Source organism: Neovison vison, chromosome 1 (genome assembly GCF_020171115.1).
Source record: "Neovison vison isolate M4711 chromosome 1, ASM_NN_V1, whole genome shotgun sequence".
NCBI classification, from domain to species: Eukaryota; Metazoa; Chordata; class Mammalia; order Carnivora; family Mustelidae; genus Neogale; species Neogale vison.
In genome coordinates, this window is record NC_058091.1 from 204,593,695 (window position 1) to 204,609,391 (window position 15,697).

Sequence of the window (15,697 nt, forward strand, 5' to 3'; positions counted from 1 at the left end):
GATTTCATTTTTTAAAAATATTTTATTTATTTATTTGACAGAGCTCACAAGTAGGCGGAGAGGCAAGCAGAGAGAGGGGGGAAGCAGGCTCCTTGCTGAGCAGAGAGCCCGATGCGGGGCTCGATCCCAGGACCCTGGGATCATGACCTGAGCTGAAGGCAGAGGCTTTAACCCACTGAGCCACCCAGGTGCCCCAAGATTTCATTTTTTGATGACTGTGTAGTATTCCATTGTATACATATACCACGTCTTCTTTTTATTCATCCGTCAGTGGTCATCTGGGCTCTTTCCATAGTTTGGCTTTTGTGGACATTGCTGCTATGAACATTGAGGTGCACGTGCCCCTTTGGATCACTACATTGTAACTTTGGGGTTAATACCCAGTAGTGCAACTGCTGGGTCATAGGGTAGCTCTATTTTCAACTTTTTGAGGAACCTCTGTGTTGTTTTCCAGAGTGGCTGCACCAACTTGCATTCCCACCTACAGTGTAGGGTTCAAGATAAAGATATTTTTAAAACATAGAACCCTGTGGTTCCCTGTTAAGGAAGTACAGTCATCAACACCCCATGTCTTCTTTCAGAGGGGGCTGTGGTTACTCTTCAATCTGTATAAAACTTGGGCCAGCCAAGGGGCTTCAAGATCAATGGCCTCTATTCCACCCTTGTTCTTGAATGGGATCACTTACTAGCCTCCGGCATAGAAAGGGAGGCAATTCTTCTCATTGCCATAAAAAAGGAAAACAACAATAATAACTAAAGCCCCAGTAGAAAAATCCATTTTTGTTAAAAAAACAAATAAACACAGTAGAATAAATCACTTAAGATGGGGTCAAAGGATTTGCTTTATATGAGTTTGGGGAATCATTTCATACCTCTGAACCTCTGTGTCTTCTTTTTAAAAATCCATACCTGGACTAGATATCTCAAAGATCCCTTCCAGCTTCGAGGCACTCTTGGTAATATATGAAAGCCTTCGGAAAATTGTTGAGTGCTTCTATTTTCAAAGAAGGAATAACCAGCCTGGAAGTCTGGAAGGTGGGTTTTGAATTATATTATTGATATTTGCTGTGATCTAGATTGGGAAATTGAGGATTAGAAATGGAATAAGGAAGGCATTTTGGGGAGGTGGGAAGAACAAATGGTTTGGGATGGAACGTTATGAAAGCCAAGAACAGCAAGGGGAGAGGAGAGGTAATTGAGTCCTCCTTCTTCCTCCTTGCTTACCAGGTCAATCAGACATCAAGTCCCCTTTCCTTTCCATCCATTTTCCTGAACCTAAACTCGAGGGACAGGTTATATCACAACTGGAACCTCTATTAAGCTATGCTCCAACATTATACTCTTCAGGCTGGGATTCAAAGTAAAATAGCATTAACTGAGAATGAGAAGAGTTAAATTTCCTCCTCAGATGATTCTTTCGGAAGGGCCTTCCATGTTGCCCCACCTAGTAAAGGAGATTAATAGTACCTGACCCATTGCCACCTCACCAAAGATTAATGATATCTGCCTATTGTTACCACACTAAATTTGAGAGAAATTCCAGGTATACATCAAGAGAAAACAGTTATCAATGTGTTGATGCATTTTTCAATACTATAGATGGTTCTCTTCTTAAAATTATTTTTACTTTTAAAAAATTGGTTTTCTTACTTCATGCATTTTAAGCAACAGGAATAAAACACACTTTTGAAGTGAGGTGTCAACCCAGACATGAGGAACATATATGTTGACACAAAAGTTGAAAAGACCCCACAAAAATGACAAATGATGAAGAAAAAGCACATTTACAGCAGATCCTGACCTTTTGAGAATATGATCAGCCTGTCAGCACTAATGGCTTTCCATGTTCATAGCAAAAAGCTATGAGCACTTATATTTGGGATAGAGGTTAGATGATATCTCAATATAAAAATAATGAAATAGTACCATGTCAGGTGGAAAAAAAATAATTCTGCAATTCTTTTTCCTTTCTTTTCTCATCATAGATTTACATGTTCACATAATATACATAGGCACAATGAGGAGCCTGGCTCTTTTTCCTCCCAACCAATCCAGTCTCAAAGAGGAGTCTTAACATCCCTGATAGGTATTATGGCACCGGGTGTAGGCTATTAGGACCAAAAGATTGTTTTGCTTTGCTTTGTTTTGTTTTGTTTTGTTTTACAGTTCTGAGAATAGGATTAGGGATTAGGAAATGGAACATAGCAGTGACTCTGAATTCGTTTGCTCTATTCCATACCCTTATTGGGCATTTGCAGCTTTTACCTTGAACCTTTCCTCAGAGGAATCTTTTTTATAGCTATAATAAACCTCCTGGACATTTATCCTTTTGTCTAAAAGTTCTGCCTCCTCACGTAGGTTTTTGAATTTATCAAAGTAGAGCATAGTCTTCTGAAATGTCCAGTAAAGCAATGTTTTCCTGTTTATCTGGATTTTTATTAAGGGGTCTCATAAGCTGACAGAAATTCAGAAGAGTAACATCTTAATTTGTGCAAGAAGCATTTGCAACCTGGGAGGAAGCCCTCTCAAAATTCCCTTCATTCCTTGGCAAAGATTGCCCATGGATATGATTTCAAGGGTAGCAAGAGGGAGAAGGTTAAAGGTGGGTGAACTCCTGCTAAAAGTAAGAAAGAGATACGATTTTAAGAACTCTACTGATATATAAGAGTGTATAATAATAATAATGATATCCTAATAAGAAATATGGGTAATTGGAGTTACAACTGGGATAACCTATTACTGTCATGGCTTGTTGATCAGCTGGGAACCATGAGCAGATTTGGTGCTAATGAATTGGTCCTGATATGAGGAAATTCTATTTGAATAGGATCAGCTGCTTTAACTAGGGGAGAACTCACTGGTGTATTCAAAAAAAGCACTTAATGTTATTTTTTTTAAAATGATTTTATTTATTTATTTATTTGACAGAGAGAGAGAGAGAGAAATCACAAGTAGGCAGAGAGGCAGGCAGAGAGAGAGAGAGGAGGAAGCAGGCTCCCCCCCGCTGAGCAGAGACCCCCCCCCCCCACAATGTGGGACTTGATCCCAGGACCATGGGATCTTGACCTGAGCTAAAGGCAGAGACTTAACCCACTGAGCCACCCAGGTGCCTCAGCACTTAATGTTATTGAATTGATCTAGCACGTAAGAGATAGAAATCTAACATCAGTTTGGCCCTCACCAAGAGATTTTCTTTTCTATAGACTTCCTGCCTATATGTTAAATGTTGTAATATAGCCAGAGACTATATCCAAAACTGTCGAAGACTGAAATTTCATTTTGTGATTTTTGTTTTTTCTTCACCCCACCAATTCTACACTGTGATATCACAGACTTGTTTCAGGGATCCTTCTATTTCCCCCTAGTTCTCCTGTTTGAATCAAATTAAAAGTGATTTTTCATTTCTCCTCATGTGGTACAACTTTCTGAAGCAGGGGCTGCATTGTGTAAGGAGAAAGTGGGTGAGAAAAAGTTCAGTCAGGTCTCTGAACTGTAGAAAGGCACTATTTCTGGTCTTAGAAGCATCTCCACGGATCCTTCATCCACAGGTTGCATTAAGTCAAAGATTTTCATTTAAATTTTGTATCTCAATGGACAAACTCCATATTAATCATCTCTGTGGGTCATGTTCTTCCTGGCATTTCTCTTATTCCCTGTCTTTTGACATTTCCTCCTCAGGGTAGCATGACATACATGAGCTATCTCTGAATTTTCTGAATAAATATTCACTATAATCATTTCAAAGGAGGCAATGGTAAGTCAGTGGCATAGAGACTTCATCTGGATTTTCTTGACTTTCAAGAAATTACTTCTTTGTGGCCCAGCAGATAACTGGGATTCAGACATTTATTTCCTTCCTGCTTCCTGTTTAGCCACTGGGGAAATATGTGTTGTTGTACCTCAGTGATTTCATATGCAAAATGGGAATAATTATACTTTCTCTTTGGTTCACTGGAGGATTAGAAAGATTAATGCATTGTTTTATTTAGAAAATACACATACTTCTGAGTGAAATGTGCTTTGAGTAGGAATTATGAGGATTATTATCATCAATAAGGATTTAAATATATTCTTTGTCAAATAGAATCCTAAAAGGTAGAATTCAAGCTAATAAATTAAAACAGGCTTGAGGGCATATGAACTTGAATGTCTGTCAATGACAATTGGATGCGGTGAGTAATCCAATTTACTTCAGGAAATATGTTAGCAGTGGCAGGGGTGAGAAGTAGGTATGAGAATGGAAGACTAACAAAGAAAGTATATAGATATTCATTAATTCCTTCTGGAAACAGTGGGAGGAAAAGGAGAGGTTGGAAGACATATTTACCAAGAGAGGAGAGAGAGGAACTGTAAAAGGATAAGATAAGAAGAAAGCCCTAAGAAATCAGAATCACTCTGAGAAATTGGCAAACTTCACAAAGCACAGACTTGGATATTCAGGAAATGTCAACGGACTGACAGACACAAGGGAGATTCAAGGAGAAATCAAGGAGTTGGGGGGAAAATAAAAAGAGCCACCTGAATTGCTCCATAATTATAACTAAAGTTTTACTGAGGAGGAAAAAGATGGTGGAAGGGAGAAACCACTTAAACTTTTCTTGAATTCTTTATCCCCAATGAAACCTACATGTCTAGAGAAGAGCATTCAGGTGCTCAAGGGCCTTGAGGTTCTGTCCTGTGATGATAGATGGAAAAGCTTGGACTCCTCTGTCTGGAAAGGGGGAGGTGGAACAGGCACACAATAAAAGTCACCAATGGCCCAGATTGTTTCTCTTGAGAAAGTACAAACTTACACTCGGAGTCCACAGTTGATCTGTTGGGAACTCCCCTTGAAGATGGAGAGAGGAGGGAAGAACACACTCAAAGAGTGCAATAATCCAGCAGGTGGTAATAATGAATATGTAAATAGATTTAAAAAATAAATTGAATTCAGATGTAGTTTTTAATGTTTCATACACTTATATTTTACTTTTACAGTGAGGTGAATTATTTTAAATTAAAATTGCTATAAACGATTGGTTTGCTATAATACAGCTTAATTTTAATTTGAGCTTTTTATTATAAAATAAAACACAGAGCCAGAAGACCACACCAAATAAATCTGTAGCTTAATGACTTACTTCAAGTGAAAATCTGCTAACCACTCCCTACCCAGGTCAAGAATTAGAAGTTTTTCAGTCACCCTCACTGTATGTGCCTTATCTGACCTCCCCTCCTCCTTACTCCCAGAAGTAATCAGTATCCTGACTTACACAAATCACTTCCAGTGTGGATTTTTGACTTTCATACTAAGGTGGGCAGATACTGCCCTTCAACATCTCCCTTGCTGCTTCTACCAGACCCAGGCCCATAATCTGTCTGGATGGATCGGGAATATCACTAAGTGTAGATGTCCCTATGTCTTTATATTCTAAGTAGGAAATCCATTATTTTATGTCACCACCTTTTGATATGAAGGAATGAAAAAGTCAACACTCTTCTTGCTAAAATGCAACAAGTTGTATTCATACATAGCTCTGTGCTCATGGACCTGAAAAAGTAGGGGAGATAGGGAAAGAGTATAGCAGTTTACCCTCTAGTGCTCGCCTTCTGCCTGTGCCCTCCAGGGGCAAGAAGGTGCTGATTTAATGGTGCTGGATGGCATTCTGCAGCTGAGGCCACTGCAGGGTGGCAATTTAAGCTTAAAAAGGAAGACCTGAACTAACATCATAATTCATCATATATAATTTCATCAACTGCTTCATCAGAAATAACACTCAGAGGCCAGTTGTCCAAGGTTAGCTTTAAATATGAGAGGTTCTTGAAATTCGTGTATGTACTTTGTTGACAAAGCAGTGTGTTGTACATGACATTAGTGTGCTCTTCATTTATTTATTCAACATGATTTTTGAGTAGTCTTATTTTCCAAGCATCAAGACACAGAAACAGTCCTTTTCTTCATGGAGCTAACGGCCTGGGGCAGTGGTTTTTGTCTCTACCTAAGTGTGGAAATTATAAAAAAGGACAATATCAGTCCTCCCTCCCCCCAGCTCAACGTGCACAAACCCATGGAGATTCCATTCTTATTGGACTCTAAGTATACTTTAAAAGCTCTCAGAATTTTAAAATGTGCACCCCAAACTCAAAACCACTGATTAGGAGAAAAGATAAATGTTAACTACATGTAATCACAAGATAGTGATTGTTATGATAAAGGAATGCAGGTGGTTCACTGAAAGTCTGTAATATCATGGGCAAAGAACTATGTAGAGTAGATGCCAATGTTTTAGGATTTATAGATTAAAAATGCAGATTTGAAGATTATCACTTTTATTAAGGTTTTTATCATTGGGGTTACATCTAGTTATACAATTCAGCTCATAATTACCTTGCCTATAAAGATCGTTGATAAGATAATTAGTGGGTGATAATGTATAGGTTTTCTCCAAGAACTTCTTAAATCAGGATATATATGAACCTGCTTCATTCAGATATATTAGAACAGAAATATATTTGATAAAGCCCACTCCTATGAAGGTAAGGGAAGAACATTTCTTTCCATATGCTGTAATGTAAAATCACTGGGTTGGACTATGGCAAACTAAGCCAACTAGAATCCTTTGGAAGGTTGCTGTGGAAATTGATAATCAGTGGTCATTAAAATACATGTGCCAACAACCCAATAACTGGGTGGAAACTTAGCATATTCCAGTTGGTGACAGGTTTCTAGAGTTGTCCAGTTTCTAGACAACATTATGATACAGCCATGCCTGAAGTCCATCTTGGCAGAGTTATTTTTATTATTTATTTATTTATTTTTAATTTAAATTCCATTAGCCAACATAGAGTACATATTTAGTTTCAGATGTAGTGTTTCCCCTGGTGGTCTAGTGGTTAGGATTCAGTGCTCTCTCAGATGTAGTGTTCAATAATCCATCAGTTGTGTATAACTCCCAGTGCTTATCACATCACGTGCCCTCCTTGATGCCTATCACCCAATTACCCCATCCTCCTACCAACCTCCCTTCCAGTAATGCTATTTGTTTTTTATAGTTAAGAGTCTCTCATGGTTTTTCTTCCTCTCTGATGACTTCCCATTCAGTTTTCCCTCCCTTCTTCCGTGATCTTCTGTGCTGTTTCTTATATAACACATATGACTGAAACCATATGATAATTGTCTTTTTCTGATTGGCGTATTTTGCTCAGCATAATCCCTTCCAGTTCTATCCATGTCGATTCAAATGGTGGGTATTTATCCTTTCTGATGGCTGAGTAATATTCCATTGTATATTTATACCACATCTTTCGTTTTTTGGTGCATTTGTAAATGGGATCGATTGCTTAATTTCTCTTTCTTCTGTCTCATTTTTAGTGTATAGAAATGCAACTGACTTCTGTGCATTGATTTTATATCCTGCCATATTGCTGAATTGCTGTATGAGTTTTAGCAATTTTGAGATGGAGTCTTTCAGGTTTTGCACATAAAGTATCATGTCATCTGTAAAAGAGAGAGTTTGACTTCTTTGGCAGAGTTATTTTTAATAACAAAAGATTCTTACACCTGGTTTCTCTATAGTCATCCTAGATGGTGGTCATGGAAAGATTCTTTCCTAAAATCACACAGGTCATACAGTACCCTTATTTAAACTGGTAGTTGTGGGTAGGAGACCAAATGAATGAGACCTCTACCTGAGGTAATCAAAGGCATACTTAAATGCACACACGTACAATTTCTTAAAGTCACTATCTCACTTCATGGCACATTTTAGAGTAGTTTTTCTCAGCAGTAGAACTCCTTCTTTATTTTAAAATAATTTACTTTATCCTCAGCATCTAAAAACAATGCTACTAGCATATTCTAGGAGGCAAGGAAGTTGGAAAATATACTTCAGAGCAGAAAAGCCCATTTATTTTTGTAATTTCAACCAATGTAAGGGAACATCATTCCCAAACAGATTTTTTAATAGTGACTTCTGGGCCTCTAGTAATTATGATCTGTTGCAAATATATCAAAATAGAAAAAGTACATATAAATTACAAAATTTAACTTATTCTGGCTACATCTTTAATGTAAATGGAGCTATTTGTGCACTCTGATTAAAACACATTAAAAACAATCAGAGCTCTCTACTGACCTGAGAGCTCTCTGGATGGAGATCATGAGTATTGGAAGACTTCCCAGCTTACATTGGAAACTATTGAAAAATGAGCAAGAGTTTCTGTGGTAACAGGTGCGGTATTTAGGAAAAATGACCTAAACTGATGCCACAGGGGCAAAGGTTGGGGTACTCAGTGTGTAGGTCTTTTAGGAGGCCACATAACCACAGTCCCTCAGGGAAGAAACTCCAATTCACATCCTTTGTCACTGCTGCCTAGAGTTACTTCTACAGACCTTCTGAAATGCAAGGGGACCCAATGTAAGCCTGACATGGAAGTGCCCAATACCTTGGCATTCTTTTTTTTTTTTTTTTAAAGATTTTTATTCATTTATTTGACAGAGAGAGACACAGTGAGAGAAGGAACATAAGCAGGGGGAGTGGGAGGGGGAGAGGCAGATTCCCTGCTGGGCAGGAAGCCTGATGCGGGGGCTCTATCCCAGGACCCCAGGATCATGACCTGAGCCTAAGGCAGACACTTAATGACTGAGCCACCCAAGCGCCCCTAATACTTGGGCGTTCTTAATCCTGCGCTCTGCTGGCACTAAGCTTTTAGCCAGTGCTAAGCACTCATGTCTCGTATTACTAGAAATACATACACAGCTCGATGCCTCTGTTTTAACCAGAGACTTACATGCAACCAAAGATTGCAGATGGTCTTAGGTTCTTACCACGTCTTGAGAAATGCTGGGAAGATTTAAACATCTGGAATTTGCATCTTTTGGCAAACCATAGAGATAAATACTTTTCATTTTGTTGACTACGTATAGTTTTATCTTAGGGAGGCGCTCTTCCTTTGTGGCATCTCAACAAGAAACTGACAGTGTCTACTTTTCCTATGGGTAGAATGCTTTGCATTGCTCCGAGGTTCATAATTACATGTTTGTGACTTCATCCTCAACAGCCTCGCCCCATGAATACAGATAACATCTCACAAAAGGGGAGGCTGGGAACGACTCAGACAGACAGGGGAGGAGGAGTGGGAGGCTGATGTGCTCAGTGACCATCCCCTGGCGAGGCTCTGGGATAGCCAGTGGGGGAAGTCGGCTCTCCAGGTTTCCAGAGATGACTCTGGTCTGAAACACTGGCCTTCTGTTTCATGAGCTGTGAAGCACCCTTGGGAAGAAGAAGAAATACTCAACCTATAGTTTGACATTTTATTTATATCACATCCCTTGTTGAATTGTTCTGAAGAACCCGAGGTGGCCGTGGCATTCCTTCCCTTTATTCACTTGGTTACAGTTTAAAATTTGAATAGCTGTTTATGCTGGAAGGCTGAACACCCAATCAGCAGTCTTTGAATTGAAGCTGTATTGTTCACTCATGGAAATGCCTGTTTCATCTGTCAGCTCTCTTTTATAGTGAGCCTAATAATTTATGCTTGCTAAAGATGTTTTCTGACCTGTGATTCCATTGCCAGTTAGGAAAGGGCTTTGGCAGTATTCACACTTCCTTTCGTAATAGGAGGCCACTAAGGTACAATTTAGTGAAATTACTGCTCCAGTGCACTAATGGTACCCAGACCCAGACTGGGGGAGGGCAGAGGGGTAAGGGTGAGGGACCCTATCCTTTAGAGAGGGCCACTAGACTCTGAAGAAAGATATCCTGGAAAGGGGCCTCTCTGGGAGCCGCCTCCTTCCCTGGAGGTCTGCATGACCCTGTGGTGCCCTGAGGGCTGAGAGTTAACGCGCCCACAGAAATGCCAGAGGGCACTGCATGCATGCCTGGAACTCCACAGAGTGGCCCCCCCACCCAAAGAAAAAGGGTCGTTTTCATCCAGGAAGTTGGTATCAGCTCTTCACATTTATCTTATTTAAAAAAATATTGTGATCCTATTAGATAGGATGACCCATTTAAGAAAAACCTTGACAGTAAAAATCCTTTGTGTCCTTCAAAAAAGAGGGTCTATATGCACTTGAACTATGTATTTTTTATCTTATTACTGTTGAAATCACATTGTGTTAAGTGGGACTTCTTTAAATGGGCCACCCTGCATTATAATTATAGTCTTTTCAGATATTTAATTTGCAAGGTATTGGCAGACCCGTCCTGAAAAGAACTTTTCTAATTGCAAATGGAATTATTCTCCAGGTGAAGTGGATCTTTTCTTTTCTTGATTCTCTCGTAAAACTTTGTTTTTATTTCTCTCAGAGTGTTTATCTTACCCTCACTTGTAATCCTGGGTGTATCTATTTTTGTACTTTACCAGTTTTGTCCGTTTCTTGAGGTTGGTAACTTGATCTTACTCATATTTACTGCAGCCCCTGTCTCAATGCCTTTCTTTTAGAAGGGACTTAATGAATATTAGTGAATTGATTTCAAGAATGATTTTAACAAAACATCCTAAATTGAAATAGAATCTCTCCCAACATATTCTAATTAGTTTGAGAAACAGGTATGAATACTCAATGACATTGTGTGTCCTCAGGAAGCGGACTCTGCTTAGATGTAAAGTTTAATATGATGAATAAATAACAATTATGAATAAACCCAAAGAAGAAGTTTCAGGAGATTTTGTAGTAAAAAAAAAAATTAAGCCAACGTTTTGAAAAACACATTTGAAGTCTTTAGCCATACCCTCTGAATACACCCAATCTTGTCTGAATAGCATATTTTTAAGGGAAATTCTTATGGACTTTTGGCTTTAATTGTTCTTGTAACAAAAATGCTGAAACATTTCTGGAGAAAGTGGGGGTTCTGAGCATGATAATGATGGTGCCAATGAAGGTTGCAAAATATTATAAGACAATAAAAACTGATGTCATAATGCTTCAAAGCTTACAAAGGGTTTTCTATTGAGGCAAGGATTAATAATCCCTTTCTAAGGATAACTTCAGAAGGGTTCCCTGACTTTCTTGGTGTCAGTGAGTAAAGAACAGAGCCAGAGATAAGCAAGAGACTTGGACTCTGATAGCCACCACCCTTGAGTTAGGCCTGCTGCCTCATTTTTGTCTTCCAAATTATGCCTCTTCTTAAAAATAAATATGCAAAAGATGCTGTAAATCATATTATTTAACTATAGACTTCTGCACAGAATGTTAGCATTAAGAAAAACTGCAAAACTTCTGACTTGAAATTTTTCACTTTAAAATTAAGAAAGAGAGAGCCTTTATTTTATTACTTTTCTTGTTGTTAAGAACAGCAGGTTATAGAATTTATTAAACTCATTATATTCTGGTTGCTGAGCTAACAGCTCTGTGACATAGATATTATTTCTATTCTATCAATAAAGAAACAGTGTGCAGAAAGGACCAGTAATTTTCCAAACATCACACTTAGAAAATGACAAAAATAGATCGGCTATACCCAAACCAAGTAGAGCAGTTTGAACCTGTGCTGTGACATGCATTAACTGAAGTTACACGAATAGTTAACAGCAACATTAGGCCTTGGGATGGATTATAGCACTCCACTAATGCTTTTAATAAATAATTGATAAGAACTGCGTGAAGTTCCTTGCCCCATCTTCAAATCCCTTTTTCAAATTGAACCTTTTTTGAACTGCTGTATGGGTTCAATGGACATAAAGAATTGGTTTTAATTACGAAATTTTTTTTTTAAATTAAGAGTTTGGGCTATATTACTTGGGACTTAGATCTGACTGAGTTTTCCTTCTTATTTTCACATTCCAAGTTCAAAAGTCCATTGACACTTAAACATGCTTAGTGGAAAGTAAAAAAACTAGTGAGGTAACTGGAAGATGTCCAGAGAAGGATAAAAGTACAAATGGGTGCTCTCTGATAAACTAGAAGGCAAGGTTCACCTTCAGTCTTGAAAGTGAAGGCTCTAAGCACGCACAGCACCTTGACCAAAGTTAAAAAAATTGTTATGTAATATTTCTAAGTAAACATGAATGTGTCCCCCTAACCCCAGCACTCTTCCTGGTGGACATTTCTTTTAGACTTTTTCTATAACTTATAGGTACTTTTCGATAGCTTATCCTTTACGCTATGATTTTTGGAGACAGGTGTGTCTGTTTCTCTTTTCTTTAAAATGGTTATAAACTTACTGAAGCCTCCTTGCCTACCTTTGTATTTCTGGTTGCTCTTGCATAGTACCATTCACCAGGTGTATCCTTAAAATATCATTTAATAGAACTAAAACTGTAAGTTTCAGGTAAACATGGAGCATAGTTTTATGAGGTGACTAATGTATTTATGGATCTTGTTACTCTAAGAAGTGGTGATAAGCTTAAATTCTCAGGAGATTCAGGTATTCTTTTTTATTTTTTTTTAAGATTTTATTTCTTTATTTGTCAGAGAGGGAGGGAGAGAGAGTGAGCAGGCACAAGCAGGGGGAGAGGCAGTCTTCCCACTGGGCAAGGACGCTGATGTGGGACTCCATCACAGTACCTTGGGATCATGACCTGAGCCAAAGGTAGATGCTTAATGGACTGAACCACCCAAGCATCCCCAATTCAGGAAATCTTTAGGTAGGTTAAATACTGGCATACCTATAATTTATTGATAAGGAATTAGTCATATGTGCAGAAATAAATTAGTTTTTGAGGTGTGAACCTGAATGACAGTATGTCTTGTCATCAAATGAATGCCTCTTGGCATATTAGACTGGATGATCCTTGGTCTGACTTCATGTGACATTATCTTTACTGATGTTTTTACAAGTTGTACTAAATGAGTATGGAAACTTCGTGTATTAATTTCCTTCAAGCATCCTGCAGGTCATTGTTATTATGAAATACTATCCTAATTGTCTTTCTAGCTGATGTTACTTTGATTAACCTCAGTAAAGTGGCTTTTGGTCAGATGAGTAATTTTAGGAAACCCATGTATTAGCAAACTTCTACCACCATATTAATAGTGGGAATGGAAGATTCTGTTTTTCCTTCCTACACATGTATCACTCTGTTTCTCAACTGAACCTCTCAGCTATGATTTCCTGGACTTCTAAGAGAGGTTGCCCAGGCTGCTGACATAGGTGGCTCAGAGACACGTCTCCAAGAACAGCTTGTGGATAGCTTCAGATAATGACATGTGATAGTGGAAAGCTCTTACTGCGAATGCCATTTTTTTTTTCCTTTGCTCTCACCTTCTCAGTATCCTATAGGGATGGAAGCACCACAGCTACTAATAAAACAATTTGGCTTTTTGTAACAGATGGGGAACTCCATCTGGTATAAACATGTAGAGGGATGCCCTTGGTGATAGTTAGTGGGAAATGTGGGAAGCAGAGACAAACTCTTCTTCATAAACCATGAGCCCTTTGATGAGCTTCTGATTCAGTATAGGCTGTGGCAGTCACTCAGGCCCTTGAACTTGAGCGTGACGTAGGACTAGATTGTGACTGCTTATGAACCACAGCTCTGCTGTTCAACTGTAGCTACTGGTGCCAATGGACATTGTGCAAATAATTCTTTTACATGGACTTTAAATTAGTAACTCAATCCCAGTTGGAGAATTTGCAAAGAATAAAGCTGTGGCCCGGTAATAAGGAAATCATAGACCCTCATGGTGTGAATGCACAAATGGTGACCAAGGCATAGTCTGATTGTGTCTAGGTGAGCTTGTAATCGTAGAGGATATCAGGGATATTTTTTTTTCCCTTCACCTCTAGAAGATGAGTGTGGAAGTTGAGGGCAGAAGTGAATTGGGCATACCTAGTCTTCAGGGATGAGAGGGAGAATTCCCCTTGCTTGCATTTATCACCTCCCTCCCCACCCCCCACCCAAAAGCTATGTTAGAGAAGACGGGGCAAGTTAAGTTGAGCGTAGCTTCGGTACAGCTTCTATAATCTAGGAGACTCTGAAGCAAGTAGTTTTAGTGCGTGGCACTTTCCTAGTTGAAAAGGTATTTTGTAAATCTTATCATTAATTTTTATTATTGTGCTATCGCCACTATTCTTGTTTGTGCCGGCTAGGCAGCATGCCAGGCTTTTCTGTGGGACAGATATCACTTCTCCATCAACAGAATCCTTTGGCTATCCCACTTTGCTTAGCTATTTGATGAAAAGATTAAAGAATAAAGCTGTATCTGAGACCCATTCTGTAGCCCACATATATTTACATAAATTCCTTGAAAAGTAAATAAAAAGGAGTACATGAATAAAATGGGGAAGACATGCAAGATCCAAAGCGGCGACTTATTTGAAGGAAGGAAAAAGACAGTCCTGTGTTGTTACAATTAAAGCGAGTACGCCGGTTCATTTACTATTTTCGGTGAATTTTAATTGAGTTGTGTCTCATTTTTATAAATGTTGTCAATCTTCATTTTCTCTGTCTCCCGTGCACCAACTTAAACACACACACACATGCGGATCTACAGAGCGGTGTGTTTTGGGAGCGCGCTGCCTGTAGATACCCCCTAGCACCAACCTACATATAGTGACACACAGAACCATAAACACTAAAACAGGCAACCTTGAGAGAACACCCGTAAGACCGGGAAAAAAAAAAAAAAAAAAAAAAAAAAAGCCTTTTTTAAGGCATTTATTTTCTAGACACAAAAGCTCAGCTAGTAATCAGTTTTGATAACTTTGGATGTCTGTTTCCCTGATGTAATGACTAGACCGAGGCAGTAACAATACTTCATTATGCTCTTCAGAGTGTATGGCTGGATTGAGTCAGAGCTACACTCAAAACCTGGCCCACAGCTGAAAGCAGAGATGATGCATTAATCCACGGCAACACCCTGCCCCCTGCCCCCGCCTCAGCCCCCCACAGCACGCAGCCACTGCTACTGGATATCATTTTTCTTCATAAAACGAGGGGTACTCGAAGCCTGCCAGTGACAGTGAAGGTTTGTTTGGTCTTTCCGGCAGGTGATCACAGGATTGAACTTCCCAAGTGAGAAGCTGATGGGATACAAATAGTTAAGAACACGTTTGAAGGGGGGAAAATGGTCCAGCCCCATCTGTCAAACTGCGCGTATGACATCATCAGATAGTCTGCACTTGTTTGCAGCTATTCAGGCCGGCCCGCCCTGCAGTCTCCGCTTTGTGTTCCAGTTTCCTTTACAGGGCCAGCGGGCTGGAAAATTACCACATGCTGTCACAGTTAGCTCAGCCAGGTCTTGTTATCATTGTTTCCAAGGAATCCATTCATTCCGTTATTTTACATATTGGGCAGACGTCCTGCCACTGAGGCTTGGGCTGCAGTAACTTGAAGGGCCAAACGTTAATGGGCCTCTATTGTTGGTGGAATGGCAGTGCAATACGTGGGAAAAAATACCCAGACAGCTCCCTGACACTGGTTTAGGACCTCTAGACTTAGGGGGTAGCCTGTGAAGATCTTTTATGTAAACAAGCCTTCAATAAACAATGAATATCTCCTGTGTCAATATTCATAACCCATCAATAAAAAAAAATATAAATCTTCAACTAGAAAGAAGCCCAAATGTATTATGGATGATGGAGCTTTTCCTTAAAGTAACCTATAGAATGTTGGCGAGTCTCCTTCTAAACACTGCTAATTTATGGTGGGGAGGGAAGCATTGTTGGGGCTTTGAGGGAAGAAAGGCATTTGATTTGGGGCTGGCAGTATTCTCACTGCAATAGATAATACAGTGTGTAAGTTTCGCGGCTTCCAGCACTACGAGACAGAAATA